This window comes from Bos taurus, chromosome 3, assembly GCF_002263795.3.
Source record: "Bos taurus isolate L1 Dominette 01449 registration number 42190680 breed Hereford chromosome 3, ARS-UCD2.0, whole genome shotgun sequence".
Classification (NCBI taxonomy): domain Eukaryota; kingdom Metazoa; phylum Chordata; class Mammalia; order Artiodactyla; family Bovidae; genus Bos; species Bos taurus.
This window is the reverse complement of record NC_037330.1, coordinates 93,670,189-93,687,014: the sequence shown is the minus strand read 5'-3', so window position 1 is coordinate 93,687,014 and position 16,826 is coordinate 93,670,189.

The window sequence follows — 16,826 nt, the reverse complement described above, 5'->3', positions numbered from 1 at the left end:
GGGTACAGGCCACTACTGTTTATAGGTTTACCTTGAGGTATTACCTTCCTCTCTATCTAAAGAGAGGATTCTGGTCCTGTGGGCCTCATGGGGGTATTCTAAGGCTTTTGAACCAGTGTATCAACAATAAACTGTTCAACAATAATGTGTGATGGAAAGTGATATATAAATACACTGTACTACTAAGGTGTTCATGGTCAGTCCCATACCACACTGCGGCCTTGCTGTGTGACCTCAGGCAGGATTCCAAGAGATTGGCTGCTATGCAGACGGAGCATCACCATCTTCATCATCACCATTACCACTGTTATCATCATCATAGCGCTTTTAGCTCATAGAAGCCTCACAAAACCTGGGGAGGTAGGTATTACCCCAGTTTGCCAAATGAGAAAACTGAGGTTCAGGGAGGCTTAGTGATTGTTCCAAGCTCACAGAGCAAGTCAGAACATGAATCACGTCTAGATCTCCTGTCTCCAGAGTCTTCTCCGTCACGTGGCCTCTATTTCAAAGGAACAGGCTGAAAGCAGAACACTGATTCAACAGAGGCACAGAATGTCAGGCCAGGAAGAGGTCTTAGTGATCTCCACATCCTTTCCCTCCCTTCACTGATGGCACAGCTGAGGCCCGGAGGGAAGAAGTGCCCTTCCGAACTTCACACAGTGCCACCTGTGAAGCCTCATTCAAGAGCTAGGGTTTGAATGCAGTTCCCTTACCTTCCAGTTTAGTGAATATTCCCCACCCCACCATGGAGCTCATTTTAAAGTTGATGTAACTGAGATGGACAGCAAGCAAATACATGATCCACCCAGCTACTGGGATGAGGGCCTGGCTAAGATGTGGGCCCGGAAGAAAGAGCACGGCAGCAGGACGGCTGGAGGTAAGAGGCTTTGCACCTCCATCCTGTTCTCTCACAATCAGGAAATGTCTCCAGACGTTGAGAGCCAGTTACCTCCTCCTGATTGGAAATGATTCCAAGAGACTTAAATTTATCAGTTATTAGAATAGCTGGGGCAAGAGGTCTGAAGACAATTAGTTTAGACCTGGACGGATCAAACTTGTTGGCCCAAAGAACTGGACAGTCTGCAATCATTAGCACCTTGATCTGAGCCCACACCTAGATGCTAGGGAACTTCCATGTGCCTTGGCCCTTGAGACAGCCTTCCCACCATGCAGATACCCCCCAACTGCATCCTGACTCCAAAGTCAGCTCAAACAGCATTCTTATAGGAAGATCTTTTGGACTCCCACAGCCCTTACGACTTCCCCGTGTCACAGCCCAGACCACGTTGGGTTGTCACTGTCTATGTGCCACTCTCCTCCATTATAGACTGTCAACTCCAGGGTACGATAAGGCAAGTCTTCATAGAGAGGCCTCAGCAAAGTTAGCTAATTGAATAAATGAATCGAGAAAAAGTAGGAGAGAACATCCAAGAACCCACCCTTACCCCAACTCCTGCTCCATTTCCATTCTAAACACCAGGCCAAGGGCGGCAGTCTCTGCCCTAGCTCAACTCCTGGATTTGGCCTTTAGATCAGGTTCCTCTGGTAATGAAACCTCAACTGTCCCACAGCTTCCCCTGGCTTCCCCTGCTCATGATCAGCTCCAAGGATCCCGAGTTGCCTTTAGACTAACATCCCCAGAAGCTGAACTCCAGCCCTAGGAGTCCCATCTACAGATGGCCCACTGGGCAGCAGCTTAGCCAGGCTACCCTAGAGTAGCCATAAGTCTGGCATGACCTCTGGGCAGGCCCTGAGATAAACACTGAAAACACAGAAATGGACAAGGTGGTCTACTGGGGTCCTGGGTCTGCAGGGTATTTGAGCTACATCTCAAAGAAGAAAAGGCAAAGTTAGGAAGGAATATGCATCTATGTGCAAAACTGACAGAAGCCCATGAGCCAGCCTGGTGCCTATTAGCGCAAGGCTCTAGCAACCAACCCTCACTGACCTCTTGTAGGGCACTGAGTAGGGGATGTAGAAGATTTAGAGGCTGAATCAGAGAGAAGCCTGACCCTAAGGTACAACTAAGCAAGAAGGATGCCAGGACATCTAGAAGGAGATGTTCTAGGAACCCAAACACATCAACATTCCAGAAATACTAAAATTCTCACACCAATATCCCAGCATACCACGTTCTTTTACCCTGCCATTCCATTATGGGGGGCTCCACCCACCAGCATTCCTCTTTCTACCATTCTAATGTTCTGCCCCACCAACATTCCTCCATACCACCACTCCAACATTTTAAAATACCGTTATGTATTACACTTGAAACTTTCAATCTTCCAACTTCCTTCAAGTAAAAGCATTTGTTTCTTGGTTCATTTACACCAATGACTCCTTTAGAAAATTAAAACCCATGGCTCCTTCTCCCCAGGGGGGAAAAAAAAGTATGTACACATAAATTTTGCAGATCATTGCAGATTTTCAATGACTATTGGCAAGGTACATAGACTCTAAGAATTGTTTAATTTTATCCCATCTTAAAATCTAGAAAAACATTTAAGTAAAACAAGATCATTAAGACAAGATTGAGAAAAACAAAACAGAGACCAAGTGGAACCTGGGATGGTGCAAAAAGTACAGAACTTAGTGACAAATTCAGCTAAATTCATGTCCCACATTTTTAGCTCTAAGACTTTCAGGAGCCAAGGCAAAAAGGGAAACCTGTTCACTTACACAGTTCACTGTGTTCATGAGATGAAAACAAACCACTTATTCCTTAGGAGACATACAACTATTCTTGGTATGAAGGTCAGACAAGAATTTCTCCTGAGAGCCTCCTAAAGAATGACAGAGTGGACCATGACCTCAACAGGGCTCTCACGCAGCCCCAGAGATGTGTTATGTGATAGAGACCAACTTGGTCCAGTTGCTCGGTTTTACCACCGAAAGTCTTAAGCCCCAGAAATGCTTTAGTCCCAGGCAAACTGAGATGGTTGGTCACTCTATTTGTGAACTACAGTCTAGTCAAAACTTACCTGGGCTAAGGTTCTACAAAGCTGTGTAAAAATTAACCTTGGGAACCTTTCGATCCCTCATTATGTACAGTACAGAACCGTTTCTCAACAGCCCAGCCAATTTGTCCTCCAGCCCTGGAACAGATTTCTGTTTCTTTAGTGAGGTATTTGATGAAGAGATTGGCTTGCTTGGGGCCAAAAGTACTAGAATAACACTCACTGTGGCAAAATGCACACACACCATGGATTACAAGAGGCATATAGAGACTGATATGAACAGAAGGAATAGCATTTGCCTCTCCCCTGACACACTCATCTTGAGGCATATGCTGAGTGAGTGAAATATTCAGTATGTTAATTGGGGTTTTTCTTTCCATCTCTCTTTTTATTCACAGCAAGTAAGGCTGAATTTCTGTAAGTTAAAGGAAAACAGTACCCACCTCACATGGTTTGTGTGAGAGTTGAGAGTTAATATTTACAAAGCACTTAAAACAGTACCTGACACAGAGTGAGTGCTTGCTGTTGTTATTAACATAGATACGGTGGCACTTGACTCTGTGTCCCACAGCAATCCTAATATAAGTTGATGGCAATTTGGGAAAAAGAAATTCAATGACAGGGATGAGTTTTAGAGCCCCAGCCCTAAGTTGGAAGTTCATAGAGGGATACTCTCTAAGATTCTAGAGGAGCTGAGGACTGCCTGCCTTCAGACAATCCTCCTTGAGCCCTGGTTCTGAATCCAAGGTCTTAAGCTTGAGTGGCAGTGAACCCTCTTTGGTGAGGGCCATGACCCTTTCAGTCCACGCCTTGCCTCAGAAGATACCCAAGTATCACCCAGAAGCAGCAACCCTCCAAGCTCCCCAATGGGTCCAGACTGCACACCCCTGGCTGGCTGGGATCTGTCCAGAGGTCTGCACAATATGAAATGCTATGCAGATGTGAGAGACCAAGATTAGTATACAGTGGTGCTAAGTTTAGAGTACAGAGGGATAATGAGACTGGAGCCTGGCCAGTGCCCATAGAGGAAAGGAGGGAGCACTTAGACAATTAATTAAGAAGACACAGAGCACGTCATATTTAATAATTATGTGGAGGTCAACAATTGGTAAGAAACCCCAAAACAGCTGGGTTCCTGATTCCTCCTCCAGCAAAGCACACATTTCCCAGAGGATTACTATCTCAGAGATGAAAAAAATAATGATTAATTGATTAATTAATTTAACAAAGAAAGAAAGAAAGAAAGTGAAGTTGCTCAGTTGTGTCCGACTCTTTGCAACCCCATGGACACCAGGCTCCTCCATCCATGGGATTTTCTAGGCAAGAGTACTGGAGTGGGTTGCCATTTCCTTCTCCAGGGAACTTCCCGATCCAGGGATCGAACCCAGGTCTCCCACATTGTAGACAGACGCTTTATCATCTGAGCCACCAGGGAAGTCAATTTAACAAAGAGTAGATGCCTACTCTGGTCTAAGCAGTGGGCTAATGTTTGTGAGCTCGGACCTAACTCCTAAGGTGGAAGGTGAAAGTTCCTTGACTGCTGGTCAAATCTTAGCTCTGCTGCTGCTGCTAAGTCGCTTCAGTCATGTCCAACTCTGTGCGACCCCATAGATGGCAGCCCACTGGGCTCCCCCGTCCCTGGGATTCTCCAGGCAAGAACACTGGAGTGGGTTGCCATTTCCTTCTCCAATCTTAGCTCTACCACTTACCAACTCTGTGATTGACAAGTCACTGACCTTTTCTAAGGCTCAATTTGTTGTTGTTTAGTCCCTTAGTCATGTTTGACTCTGTCGGGACCCCATGGAGTGTCGCCCACCAGGCTTCTTTGTCCGTGAGATTTCCCAGGCAGAAATACTGGAGTAGGTTGCTTCTCCAGGCACAGGGATCAAACCCAAGTCTCCTGCATTGCAGGCAGATTCTTTACCACTAGCCACCTGGGAAACCAAGGCTCAATTTTAATTGTTGTTTAGTCACTAAGTTGTGTCCAACTGTTTTGCGACCTTGGACTATAGCCTGCCAGGCTCCTCTGTCTCAATTTACATACCTATTAAATGGAAATAGAAGAAAATAATAGAATAGGAAAGACTAGAGATCTCTTTAAGAAAATTAGAGATACCAAGGGAACATTTCATACAAAAATGGGCTCAATAAAGGACAGAAATGGTATGGACCTAATAGAAGAATAAGATATTAAGAAGAGGTGGCAAGAATACACAGAAGAACTGTACAAAAAAAGATCTTCACGACCCAGATAATCATGATGGTGTGATCACTCACCTAGAGCCAGACATCCTGGAATGTGAAGTCAAGTGGGCCTTAGAAAGCATCACTACGAACAAAGCTAGTGGAGGTGATGGAATTCCAGTTGAGCTTTCAAATCCTGAAAGATGATGCTGTGAAAGTGCTGCACTCAATATGCCAGCACATTTGGAAAACTCAGCAGTGGCCACAAGACTGGAAAAGGTTAGTTTTCATTCCAATCCCAAAGAAAGGCAATGCCAAAGGATGCTCAAACTACCACATAATTGCACTCATCTCACGTGCTAGCAAAGTAATGTTCAAAATTCTCCAAGCCAGGCTTCAGCAATACGTGAACCGTGAACTTCCAGATATTCAAGCTGGTTTTAGAAAAGGTAGAAGAACCAGAGATCAAATTACCAACATCCACTGAATCAACACAAAAGCAAGAGAGTTCCAGAAAAACATCTATTTCTGCCTTATTGACTATGCCAAAGCCTTTGACTGTGTGGATCACAATAAACTGGAAAATTCTTCAAGAGATGGGAATACCAGACCACCTGACCTGCCTCTTGAGAAACCTATATGCAGGTCAGGAAGCAACAGTTAGAACTGGACATGGTTGGAGAAGGAAACGGCAACCCACTCCAGTTTCTTGCCTGGAGAATCCCAGGGATGGGGGAGCCTGGTGTGCTGCTGCCGTCTATGGGGTCGCACAGAGTCGGACATGACTGAAGCGACTTAGCAGCAGCAGCATGCAAAGATACGAACTCTCATTTTCTTCATCTCCCCTTAGATGGCAGTTTGCATGTATAAAAATGAACTCATATATAGATAGATACATTATATATGTAATATAAGGGCTTCCCTGGTGGTGCTGGTGGTAAAGAATCTGCCCGCAATGAAGGAGACAAATGTTCGATCCCTGGGAAGATTCTCTGGATAAGGAAATGGCAACCCGCTCCAGTATTCTTGTCTGGAGAATCCCATGGCCAGAGGAGCCTGGCAGATTACAGTCCATGGGATCACATGACTGAGCACACACGCGCAACACAGCTGTAATATGACACTGTTTTTCTCCATTTTTTTTCTATAGTTGGAGTTAAAGATTCTGATGTGATTTTCTAGTGTCTTAGGTTTTCCTCTCCCTTAACTCTGATGTAAATTACTGTGTCTTGAATAGCTCTTCGCATGGTGAACAATACATTTGGTTCAGTGGTTTTCAGAAAAAAAAAAAAGAACTAGACATGGAACAACAGACTGGTTCCAAATAGGAAAAGGAGTACGTCTAGGCTGTATATTGTCACCCTGCTTATTTAACTTCTATGCAGAGTACATCATGAGAAACGCTGGGCTGGATGAAGCACAAGCTGGAATCAAGATTGCTGGGAGAAATATCAATAACCTCAGATATGCAGATGACACCACCCTCATGGCAGAAAGCAAAGAAGAACTAAAGAGCTTCTTGATAAAAGTGAAAGAGGAGAGTGGAAAAGTTGGCTTAAAGCACGACATTCAGAAAACTAAGATTATGGCATCCGATCCCATCACTTTGTGGCAAATAGGTGGGGAAACAGTGGAAACAGTGGCTGACTTTATTTTTCTGGGCTCCAAAATCAGTGCAGGTGGTGACTGCAGCCAATGAAATTAAAAGACGCTTACTCCTTGGAAGGAAAGTTATGACCAACCTAGACAGCATATTAAAAAGCAGAGACATTACTTTTCCAACAAAGGTCCATCTAGTCAAAGTTATGGTTTTTCCAGTGGTCATGTATGGATGTGAGAGTTGGACTGTAAAGAAAGCTGAGTGCTGAAGAATTGATGCTTTTGAACTGTGGTGTTGGAGAAGACTCTTGAGAGTTCTTTGGACTGCAAGGAGATCCAACCAGTCTATCCTAAAGGAGATCAGTCCTGGGTGTTCATTGGAAGGACTGATGTTGAAGCTGAAACTCCAATACTTTGGCCACCTGATGCAAAGAGCTGACTCATTTGAAAAGACCCTGATGCTGAGAAAGATTGAGGGCAGGAGGAGAAGAGGACGACAGAGGATGAGATGGTTGGATGGCATCACCAACTCAATGGACATGAGTTTGGGTAAACTCTGAGAGTTGGTGATGGACAGGGAGGCCTGGCATGCTGCAGTCCATGGGGTCACAAAGAGTCGGATACGACTGAGCGACTGAACTGAACTGAACTAAATGGAAATAATGCTAAATAATACCTACACTATAGGATTATCCTGAGGATTAAAAAAAAAAACAATAACTGACAAACATTTAGATACAAATGTGTGTTCAGTTCGCTTAGTTTTCTTAGACTCTTTGTGATCCCCTAGACTGCAGCCCACCAGGCTCTTTCATCCATGGGATTTTCCAGGCAAGAAGACTGGAGTTGGTTGCCATTTCCTCCTCCAGGGGATCTTCCTGACTCAGGGATCAAACCCAGGTCTCCTGTGTCTCCTGCATGGAAGGCAGATTCTTTACCACTGAGCCGAGTGGGAAACCCTTTCCGTATGTAAACTCATTTAATAACAATAACTCCAGGAGGTAGGTACCCTTCTTATCACCATTTTCCAGATGATGAAATGGAGACACAGAGAAGTCAATTAAGTTGCTCCCAGTCACACAGCTAATAAGTGGTGGAGCTGGAATTGAAAGCAGGCAGCATGGCTGCAGAGCCTGTGTTCTCAACCACTCTACTATCCTCTGTTTTTTCAGTGAAGTGCTTAGCACAACTCCTTGCTCATTGTAAGCACTCAGTTGAGGTTACCTGCCAGTATTATGATTATATTTTTAACAGTTTCATTGAGCTATGCTTTACGTATCAGGGTTACATTTTGACTATTAGAAAAGCCTTTCTCACACTGAGCTGAAATCCCCCTCAGATCAAGCTCCTTCTCTGTGGGTTCCTGTTGTACCTCCAGAACCTCCTTAGAGGCTGTCTTTCCCTTGCTGGGTTACCGCCTCTTAGAGATTTGCAGTCTCAGGTCAGACCTGTTATGGTAGGACTTGATCTGGCTTCTTTCCTGTCTGTTGGTGACTCAGTCATTGGCCCATGGGATTGACAAGCCTCTGACAAGTCCCAGAACCACCACAGGTCAGGCCTGGCTGCCTCCCACCCCAGAGCACAGCATCTACATAAACTATGAAGTGTGTAGCGTCCAGTGGAATGAAAATGAAACGGCAGGACCCCTTGTGCAAAAATCATTAAGAATCTCAAGGCGGTGATGGCAGAGCATTAAACTGAGCGTGGGTCCCTGTGCAGTCACTCAGCTGGGATAGCCATGAAACTGGCATTGCACAGCACCCTGCGTCTTCAGCTGTTCATCACCTCACCCCATCCTCAGCCCATCCTACCGTGCGCCCACATGGAGGTAAGACCTGGGACACTCCTGCCACACCTGAGAAACAGGAAGCATTTGACATCAAGAGCATTAAAGCCCACTTGGGCTCTAGAGTCTATCAGTTAGCTTCAAGCCTACCTGAAACCTCAGTAGCTGTAAGATTCAGTCCTCCTCCCTATCTCCTTGGCTCCCTTTGTCAGAAACAGCCCTCTGGGTTTAGTGGATGTTGGTGCAAACACCAGACTAGGAGTTGGGAACTTAGCATTGCCTTGCTAGACAACTGGAGGCATTGCATGCCCTCTCTGGTGTCAGTTCCTTTACCTCTTAAATTAAATGGTTAAATTTAGTATCAAACAAAATGTTTTTTCACTGAGCACTGACCAGGCAGGTTCACATTATAGTAATCAGATCATTAAATGAACTACTTATTATTTGCCAGACGTCATTATGTTACCAGACATATCACACCACTGTATGTTCCCCCATTTAATCCCTGTAACAATCCTATGAGTTATTTTCCAGAACTCTAAAATAAAGACTTGACAGGGGTAGTGATTTTTGTCTGATTTTTTTCACTGCTAGAACAATGCCTGGCACACAGTAGGTGCTCAAAAAGCTATTTGTGGAACAGATAAATGAGGAAACAGGCTGAGAGAGGCTGCGATGTGATTTGTCCACGGTCTTATCATTAGGAAATGCCAGGGTCAGGATTTTAATCCTGCCTAGCTCCAAAATCCATGCTTATGCTTATTCACCTGCCGTGTGGGTGTGATTCACATTTTATACGTGAGGAAACAGGCTCAAGTGAATGGGGATCTCTGCTGGCTCTTAAATCCTATGTTTCTTAGCAGATGGTCTGCACTTTGCAGGAATAACATCACTTTGAAAGTTGATGTCATTTGTCTCCTCTGCCCAGGATGATTCTGGGGTCTCAAGAGGACTCTTCTCTTCTCACAGAAGCAGGGTCACTAGCAAAGGCACTCCAGGCTCAGATCCTGCTCTGCTACATACTCACTGTGACCTTGGACAAGTTCTTAGTATTTCTGAACCCCAATTTCTTCATCTGTAAAATGGATCCTATACTTCCTAGACCTCCCTCCAAGGACGTCCCCTCCTCCAGAAGGTGCCCTGCACACAGGGGACCCTTAATAAACCTTATTACTCCACCCCAGAGCAGCGTCAAGGTCAAAGATTGCTGCCGCTGAGGCCAGAGTCTGCTGGGGCCTCCTGGAACCTGATCGGAGGCCACCGGCCTGGGGAGAGCAGGGTCAGCTGCTATTCCTGGAGCTGATGGAACCCAGCCAGGTTTCAAGTTCCCTCAGGGAGCCCTGACCCAGGCAGCTTGGCTGGTCATGTGAGCAGTGAGCTCTGACCTCAGCATATTCTCCCGGGCCCTCCACATAGCCCAAGCTGGAAAGAACCCTGATGCACAGAGCGTGCTGCAGGGAGACCATGTCCTCCTGAAGCTGACCTCAGCCTTTTAACTATGTTCATTAGCATCAGCTTGGTGCCCAGAAGGGTGCTATTTGGGAAATCTCACAGAGATTTCAAGGAATTTTTAACATCTGAATGACAGCCTTAGAGAAAGAGGGACTAAATTTTAACCCCAGATGCATACTTGCAGAATCTGTGAGTCTTTTTGCAAGTTATTTTGTCTACCTGGGCTTTAATTTGGCTGAAAAATGGTGAGAATAAAGCTTCCTTAGAGGACTTTTGAGAGGATGAGAGTATCTGGTACATAGTAGATGCTCAGTAAATGATCGTTATTTAGACTGTGAGCTCCTAAATGATAGTGAACTTGTCAGATTCAGCTATGTCTCCAGTGCCCAGCCTAGGGTCCAGCCAAGGAGACAATCTCAGTGTTGGTTGAATGAATAATGAGTTACGGAGGCACTGAAAAGAAATCCCTCATAGAGCTCCCATCTTTCACCACTCTCACACCCCATGTAGGTTCAGTCACCTCTTCATCAGCCCTGACAGGTGAGCATCCATCCTCGGCTTGCATGCTCCTGTGATAGAACGTTCACTTACTCCCATGTCTTTCCATTCTGTTGAGTACAACGTTCTTCCTTCTACTCAGACCTCTATGAACTGAAGTCTTCCTCCTTGCAGACTCCATCCATTGGGCCTGATTTCACTCTCCAGAGCTGTACAGAGTAAGCCTAGCTCCAGTTCCAGAAGAGAGTCCCTCAGTGACTTATTACACAATTTGGAATGTGTCAGGCATTAAGCTAAGCACCTCACTTACTTTATCTCATTTTACCCTTTAGCCCATATGTTAACCCTGAAAAGTAAATACTACTCCTAGATCAGAGATGAGGAAAATGAGGCTCAGAGAGGTAATGTAGCACATTTGAATGTGGCAGAGAAATGATTTAAATCCAGATTCTTCTCCAAAACACTACATTTTCAACATCCTATGGACCACTGGAAGATAAGATTTATTCCCAGAGTTCTTTCCCTTCCTTTTCCTTCAATAAAGATTTATTTAGTACCTTATTTGTGAGGTTCTGAGCTAGGCCCTGGGGATAGATGAGTCAGACATAATCCATGTGCTTAACACACTTACAGCCTGTTCTAAACCATGTGAAAAGAACTAGAGTGAGAAGCACAAGGACTGTCATAGCACCACAGACCTGGGGGTCCAGGAGGGCTTCCTAGACACCTGAGCTGAGATTTGAAGGGCTGTTAGGAGTTGGCTGGGCTTGTGCCAACCAGGACAAGATGTTTTGATGGAACTATTATGCAAAGAGCTGAAGCAGTGGAGCTCAGACTGCATGGGGGTCTTGATGCCAAGGAACTCAGACTATATACCATTTGAGTGGGTGCATAAGAATCTCCTGTGATTTGCTTATTTAAAAATCCTGATTTAGCAGAATTCCCTGATAGCCAAGTTGTTAGGACTCTGCTTCCACTGTAGGAAGTGGGTCCAAGCCTTGATCAGGGAACTGAGATCCCGCAAGCCACGGGCATGGCCAAAAAAGAAAAAAATCCCAATTTTCTCTTAGTACATCTGGGTAGACCCAAGAATCTCTATTTTAAGTAGATGCCCCAAGAGACTGAGGAATAGAAGTCAACACCGCTATAAGGGAAAAGAGGTCTTTGAAGGATTTCACAGAGGATAGAATTCTTGATCCCTGTCTTAGGAACCTCTTAGGTTAACTTGGAAACAAACAAGAAAAAAAGTAATTATAATGAAGGGCAATGACCATTAATTCTTAGAAGTTCAAGAAAGATATTCTTAGTATTCTAAGAAAAAGGTGTGGCATATTTGTACTTGTGATTCTTTAGCCACGAGGATGTTAATATTGGTTTGTTGGCATTAAGTTATTGAGCATGTTATTTAAGGTATCAGGGTGGCCTGTATTGGGGCATTTTCTTTGTTTCAAAAACATTGTTTTTGTAAAAGTCACCTTTCTGACTAGAATTGAAGAAAGAGTACTGATCCATTCATGTGCTAGCTCCAGCTTAGACAGGAGCTTTTCTATTTCCTATTTATTTATTTTTGGCTGTGCTGGGTCTTCACTGCTGCATGGGCTTTTCTCTAGCTGGCCATGGACTGGCTTCTCATTGCAGTGGCTTCTTTTGTTGGGCAGCACAGGCTCTAGAGCATGAGGGCTTCAGTAGCTGCAGTTCATGGGCTCAGCAGTTGTGGCTTCTGGGCTCTGGAGCACACTCTCAGTAGCTGTGGTGCACAGGCTTAGTTGCTGCTCAGCATGTGGGATCTTCCTGGACCAGGGATTGAACCTGCGTCTCCTGTTTTAGCCAACAGAGGAGCCCCAGGAGCTTTTCTTGATGAGCAGTTAGTTTCAAAACCAGTACAGCCCTACAGCTAACACAGATTCTTGGATGTGCAGAGGAGCCTGGGCCTGATTTGTCTTGGGGTGGTTGGGAGGCTAAGATGCTACTCTGTGCTGTTCATCTCAATTAGGCCACTGATGACCTAATATGTGCCCAGGCTCAAGTCCTCGTGCATGAGGAACTCAGAGTCTTATGGGATGTGGAGAAGATAAATACACAAATAACACAGTGTGATCAGCACTGGTAAGTGGATACTTGGGCCACTAGTGGGCAGAGAAAGCCTCTATCCTGACCTGGGGGATGAAGGAAATGCTACCAGAACCTTAAAAGATGAAGGGTATTCTACTTGAAAGGTAGAAGGGCATTACAGAAGAACCAGCAAAACAAAGAGCTCGGCTGAAAAAAGAAACAAAAAACCAGCCTGGGTGTTTTTTGTTATTTCTTTTTTTGAGGGAGGATGGGTGGAGAAGGGGTGGGGAGTACAGAAACTACAGGCAGTTCCCTTTTGTAGAAGCCTGCGTTAGGAGCAAGATGGGGCTAAATACCGAGGAGGGACTGTGGGGGTAGGGAGACTTATATGTTGGGGAAGGAATTTTGGCCTTTCCCCTTTAGACAGTGGGGAGGCCTGATTTATAAACTGTAACACAATCACCATTCCTCAAGCCTGGGGAGGGGCACCAGCTGGGAATAGTTTCCACTCTGGGCCCCCAGCAGGTGCAAGTCTTCTCAGTGACTCTGTCTCCACTGGGGCAGAGAGGAGGGAGGAGGAAGGAGGCAGGCCCACCCCCACACCCACACCAGGCCTGCATCCTGCAGCTGTTTTATGCCCTGTACACCCCTAGAGAGCTGAGGCCCATCAGCTCCCTGGATGGGAAAAGAATGGCAGCAGAGGCAGCCTGTTTTAAAAGCGAGACTACCTCACAAGCCCATGTTGCCACGTGGAGAGAAAACAATTCTCTAACTGTAAAATCAGGTCCCATAAACATCTTTTTAAAGAAAAAGTTATCATTCTATAAGAGCTAACCTTCCTAACCACCTTAGTAGAAGGTATTGTTATCCCCGTGTGAGAGGTGACAAAACTGAGACCCAGAAGGTCAGGTAACTTGCCCAAGGTCACACAGACAATAAAAGGCAAAACCCATACTGAAACCCAGGTTAAGACCTTTAGACCTAAGAATTGGAAAGAGTCTGGTACCCCCAACCTTAATGCAGAATTCAAAATAAGAGATCTAAATTGCAAAATAAATGTCAGGAAGTCAAAGCAGTTTTGACCTTTTTTTCCCCAAAGCGATTCCTTGATGTTTTCTAAAAACATAAATTATTTTTTAATTTGTATTTTCTCATTCTTTAACACGCACACTTAGTAATTCTTTAACTAAGTTAGAGTTTCTCACATCCTTAGGGGCTAAAGTCTAGAAATTGTCCCTCTGCCAAGCTGCCTTTCACAAAATTTTTCAAGCAGTTTCATAAAACTTTGACATACTAAAATGTAAAGCATTTTTAAATAAAAACAAACAAACCAGCAAACAGCTCAAAACTGTTTTTTGTCACCATTTCGATCTCATGAGTTCCAAATCAATATGAATGGCTTTTGGGTCCATCCATGTACCCAGGCTGGAAATTTTTTTTTTTTTAACCCCATGCTTAACTCCAGTCTCCTCCTACTCCCATGAGGCTCTTTAATCCATTTTCCACACCATAGTGATCTGGTTTCCAAATGTGCTTTCATTCTCCCGCTCAAAACTCATCGGTGACTCTGCATGACCCACAAGATAAAATCTCAATCTTGAGGACCACCCCCCCCCAGCCCCCCCAGCCCCCCCCTCCCCCTCCCTCTCTGGGACTCCTACTTCCCTTTCTTTCTCACAGCAATGAGCACTACACTGTGAGATTTTAGTGAGAGCACTAAATGAAAACACAAATCACCAATTATGAAACTTCTTCTCCATTAGACCACCTAGCCCAAACCTGGGATGGAAGGAAAATGTTGGAAATAGTAGCCTGCTGGCCAGAAGACGGAGTAATGATCTTGCTTGCTTAGACCAGAGCATGAAAACCCCTTTTCAAACCTTGCCTCAGAGGTTGCACAAAAGTGAGAAACCCAACAATGCTTTTATCACCCTATCGCTTACCACAGCAACGCGGGTATGCAATGGCCTTGGACCCTGCTGGACAATATGTTATGATTTGCATTCAATAACCACTGTGAAACATAGCATTTGGATACTGTTAATTCTACTCCATTGTTCCCGGCCCCATCTCAGTATCTGATCCAAAGAAGACTGGCATCATGGGTCCCATGCAGGAACTGGTCCATAAAAAATAACCCAGCATATCTGACACCAAAAATCAAGTTAACCCAATTTTTCAAGATTACAAAACACTATTCAATTGAAAAGATGTGATTCTTAAAAAATAGTTAAACAATAATGCTATTGGGCTGAAGGAAGTATGCTGGTAGGTGATAAAGGATAATGAGGGATAATTGTTTCTTCTACTCTGCTCCAAACTGCATTTCATGAGAACATAAAACTTCAAATCCCGCATTAAAAAAAAAATTAAATGTTTACAGTTTTTAAAAAATTGTGGTTGTTTAGTCTCTAAGTTGTGTCCGACTCTTTTGCAACCCCATGGATCATAGCCTGCCAGGCTCCTCTGTCCTTGGGGTTTCCCAGGCAAGAATACTGGAGTGGGTTGCCATTTCCTCCTTCAGAGGAATCTTCCCAACCCAGGGATGGAACCTGTGTCTCCTGCATTGCAGGCAGATTCTTTACCACTGAGCCACCAAGGAAGCCCAAAATTGTGGTAAAATACACACTAACATAATTTAGACACATTAAAATATACAGTTCCGTAGTGTTAAGTATATTCACATTTTTGCTCAGGTTTATATACAGAACATTTCATCTTCAAAATCTAAACAGTATTACTCATTAACAACTCCCTTCTTCCCCCACCTCCTAACAGGTGGCAACCACCCTTCTACTTTCAGTTTATGAGTTAAGGTATTTATAAGATTAAAATACCTCATCTAAGTGGAATCATACTTCTTTTTGTGATGGGCTTATTTTAGTTAGCATAATGTCAAAGTTCACCAGTCTTATAGCATGTCAGAATTCCCTTCAAGGCTGAATAACATTCCATTGCATGTATATTCATTTTGCCTATCTATTCACCCATTTATAAACGTTGGGTTGCTTCTGACTTCTGGCTTTTGTGAATGCTGCTATAAACATGGGTGTACAAGTATTTCTTGGAGACCCGGCTATCAATATTTCCAGATATATATGCAGAAGTGGAATTACTGGACCATATGGTAATTTTATGTTTAATTTTTTGAGAAACTGCCATATTGTTTTCAATATGCAGTAGTGGTTGCACTATTTTATATTCCCACTAACAAAGTATGAGGCTTTCCATTTCTCCACATATTCTCCAATACACGTTTTTTCTTTTTTTTTGGTAAGAGCCATCCTGACAGGTACGAGGTAATTATCTCATTGTGGTTTTGATTTGCATTTCCCAGACTTCAATAAAATTAGACATACCAAGGGAACATTTCATGCAAAGATGGGCTCGATAAAGGACAGAAATGGTATGGACCTAACAGAAGCAGAAGATATTAAGAAGAGATGGCAAGAATACACAGAAGAACTGTACAAAAAAGATCTTCACGACCCAGATAATCATGATGGTGTGATCACTGACCTAGAGACAGACATCCTGCAATGTGAAGTCAAGTGGGCCTTAGAAAGCATCACTACAAACAAAGCTAGTGGAGGTGATGGAATTCCAGTTGAGCTATTTCAAATCCTGAAAGATGATGCTGTGAAAGTGATGCACTCAATATGCCAGCACATTTGGAAAACTCAGCAGTTTTCCAAGCCACAGGACTGGAAAAGGTCAGTTTTCATTCCAATCCCAAAGGCTATGCCAAAGAATGCTCAAACTACCGCACAACTGCACTCATCTCACATGCTAGTAATGCTCAAAATTCTCCAAGCCAGGCTTCAGCAATATGTGAACCATGAACTTCCAGATGTTCAAGCTGGTTTTAGAAAAGGCAGAGGAACCAGAGATCAAATTGCCAACATCTGCTGGATCATTGAAAAAGCAAGAGAGTTCCAGAAAAACATCTATTTCTGCTTTATTGACTATGTCAAAGCCTATGACTGTGTGGATCACAATAAACTAGAAAATTCTGAAAGAGATGGGAATACCAGATCACCTGACCTGCCTCTTGAGAAACCTATATGCAGGTCAGGAAGCAACAGTTAGAACTGGACATGGAACAGACTGGTTCCAAATAGGAAAAGGAGTACGTCAAGGCTGTATATCGTCACCCTGCCTATTTAACTTGTATGCAGAGTACATCATGAGAAATGCTGGGCTGGAAGAAGCACAAGCTGGAATCAAGATTGCTGGGAGAAATATCAATAACCTCAGATATGCAGAGGACACCACCCTTATGGCACAAAGTGAAGAGG